Here is a 3,358-nt window from a genome sequence, read left to right on the forward strand (position 1 = left end):
TATTTTCGGGGGGGAGTGGGGTGTCGGTGGGGGGGTTCGGGGTCTCACTGGGTGGGGATAAGGGAATTGGGGGGTGGCCAGCTGGGCCTGGTTGGTTGGCCCAGTTGGGCCACGGTCCAGGGGGTTTTCTTCTTTCTTTCTTTTTTCTCTTCTGTATTTTCTTTATTTTTATTTATTTTCTTTTCTGTTTTAAATTATTTTAAATTATCTAGGCATTTTATAAAAATATGTTTATTACACCATATTTACTTATGCAAAATATGGCACCTCCCGAACATTTTTGTTTTAAATTTTGAGAAACTTTTATTGTTGACTTTAATTTGAATTTGAATTTGAAAGGGTTTGACCTCACGGTAGATTAGCAACAGTAACCATGGTGACGTGGCATCATTAGCGTGGGATTACTGTAGCTTAATTATCCGGGCGTTACACAAATCCTACTCCTGAAGCTCTAAATGACTCCTCCAAGTGCTGAAATAATACCTAAAACAACAGAGAATACACACTTAGGAACTAATCAAACAGAACAAAAACATCATGCATGCGAACCAAACCAACAAAAATTGATAGATTTTACCTTAATCTATCTTTTCTTCAACTTCACCATCTTCAAAATCCAACTCTAAATCGGCCAAAATCACGAGTGAAAGTGGCTACCAAGTTTTTTTTCTGTGTATTCTTGTAGACTTAGAGGGAGCAGAGAGGCAGAGAAGGCAACCAGAGATATTCGAGAGAGAGTATGCGCACGGAGCCGCGGTTGTGCGTATAAAAAGAAGAGGAGCACTGTATTGTCGGCAGAACGAGCCAGAACTCACCTACCGCGGCCTCGGATTCCAGCATCGCGGTGTCTCATCACACGTAGCAACAACAACGCTCTCGAGTGTGCGGCAGGAAAACACGCGTAGAAATCAGCACGTCTGGGTGTTGTCGCTTCAGCTGCAGCAATAGACGGAAGCGGGAATCACGCAGTGCTTTAATCAGTGTCGTCTACGTACGAATTAGTACTACAAAGTTTAGGCCGGAATCCGATTCCAGATCATCGAAACTTGGGGCAGAAAGCAAAACAAAGAATCATGGGAATCAACGCGTGGGAATCAGCGCCTTCTGCTAACTGTGGCGCGTGCAGCACGAACAACACTGCCGCCTGTTGTGGTGGTGGCATGGCCCACCTGTTGGGCCCTCGCGCAGCAGGCCGTGTCGGCCAGGGAGCGGCAGGGCCAGCTCTGGCCGCCTCGCTCGGTGGCGGCTGGGCCCACCATGCCTCGACCGTTCCGTCCCAGCCATGCACTGTGAGAAAACGTTATACCCTCGTCGGCCGCCTCCTGCCATGGCGGCAGGGCCCGCCGCCTCATGGCGTGGCGGCAGGTGCCACGTGTCGCCTGCCGCGCCTGCCGCCACGGATGAGGGGGTCCTTTTTGTCAATTGTGTCCGTAGGGGGTCTTTTTTGGCAATTCCACTGGGCAGAGGGTCTCTTTCGACAAAAAAATCCTCCCACTCCTGCACTGAAACATCTGTCAGTTTCCTCTTGAGATCAGCAAACTGCTCGGTGATCTTAGGGTTGGAGGCACGGTACTTCTCAATCTCCACTTCTCAATCTCCCGCTTGAGCCGTGCATCGCGCCGGCCCTTGCGGCGCAGGTCCATCCTCTGGTCGATGGTATCCCAGACGGCGTCGGCCTCGCGGTCGTCGTCGTCGTGGTCGGCGTTGGAGAAGAGGCCGGCGTCGTTGCCCTCGAACTCGTCGAACTTCTGGTTCTCGTCATATCCTTTATCCTCGTCGCCGCCTTCGTCCTCGGTTAGGGGATTCCCGCAGCCACGCCCGACGGCGGGAACAGCTGCCGCGGCGGTCGGCCCGACATCGGAACGGGTGGTGAAGCCGGTGGCGCCACGGCCAAGACCCACGACGTAGTTGGCGGGCAGCTTGGAGTTGAGGATGTCGTGCCGCACGGGGCATGCGGGCGCAGCCGCCGGAGGAGGGGGCGAAGAGACGAGGTCGGTCATGCCGCCGGGGAGAGGAGGACGGGCGGGTGGGCGGCGGTGGAGCGGTTGGGTTTCGACCGTGGTCAACTTTTTTTTTTATCAGAGACCATGGCCAACTCGATATCGGAAGGCGGTGCGTCGTGTGGACTGGGGTTGTTGTAATTGGGCTACTGTGGGCTTTTTTCGGCTTGTTTTTGTTCAAGCAAGATGGCCCACTTCCTCTCATGAAAACAAAAGAGAGCAAGACAGCCCGCTGCCCAGGGAATCGAGAGTAAGAGGGTTGAGAGCAATGCTAAAAGGGAGAGCTCCTATGTGCCGCATTTTGCGGCGAATAGCGAGCGCGACGCACATGAGGCGTGCGACTGGTCGGCCCACTGAGAGACACCACGAATTGTCTACATCGCTCTCCTCCACGAGTGCTGCTAGCCACTAGACATAATGCCTTCATGTGACTAAAACGCATCGCGGATGTATTTATGAACTTACTGTTGCGGGATATTCTCTGTTAGTACATGTTATTGTCTGTACTGTAGCGTATAGATTTTCCATAATTTGAACACATTTCGGAAAACACAAAAGATTTTTGAAAAACACGAACAAAATTTGGAATTTCAAACATTTATTGAATAAATTTTTAAAAAGCGAACAATATGAACATTTATTGAATGTGTGAACAACATTTGAAAACAGGAACATTTTTTGAACTTATGAATATTTTTTGAAAGGCAATCATTTTTCAAATATGCAAACATTTTATAAAATCAAGAAATGTTTTTGAGTTCGTGAATTTTTTTAAAGCAGGAACATTTTTTGAAAGGGGAACATTTTTTCAAGTATGCTAACATTTTTAAGAAATAACGATTTGTTCTGGAGCTTCTGAACAAAACTTTTAAAACAGAAACTTTTTTGAACTTCCAATCATTTTTTAAAATCTCGAACAAAATTTGAAATTCCAAATAAAAATAGAAAGAAAAAATTAGAATAAAATTTATTACAAAAGAAATAGAAAACAAATATAAAAGAAAGAGAACTACAAAAAAAATGAAACAGAAAATACGAAAAAAATAGAAAAAGACAAAACCACAAGTTAAAAACCGAAGCCCACAGAAACCAGTTAAGGAACCTTCTAGGAACCGAAGCTGTAGCGCGTAAGTGATCTAGTTCGCAATTGGGCCGGCCCACCTGGTTCGCTATTCGCTAGTTCTGTGCCAATCAGCGACAGTTTGTTGCAGAGAGCGGCAAATAGGAGAGCAACTAGTTAATGAGCGCTCCTTCGGGAACCTCGCAACGATCAGCACCACTTGGTGCGCTCTCAGCCATTTGTCACGTGTCGCACTCTCAGCCATTCGCCACATGTCGCGCTCCCTCCAGATTTTGTT

The 3,358-nt window shown here is 47.9% G+C and overlaps 1 pseudogene; it reads right to left on the reverse strand.

The window, feature by feature from the left end:
• LOC123100496 (protein STABILIZED1-like) overlaps positions 1–2,136 on the reverse strand; it is a 25,557-nt pseudogene extending 23,421 nt beyond the window's left edge.
• Positions 2,137–3,358: the final 1,222 nt, after the last annotated feature.

This window comes from Triticum aestivum, chromosome 4D, assembly GCF_018294505.1.
Source record: "Triticum aestivum cultivar Chinese Spring chromosome 4D, IWGSC CS RefSeq v2.1, whole genome shotgun sequence".
Lineage (NCBI taxonomy): Eukaryota > Viridiplantae > Streptophyta > Magnoliopsida > Poales > Poaceae > Triticum > Triticum aestivum.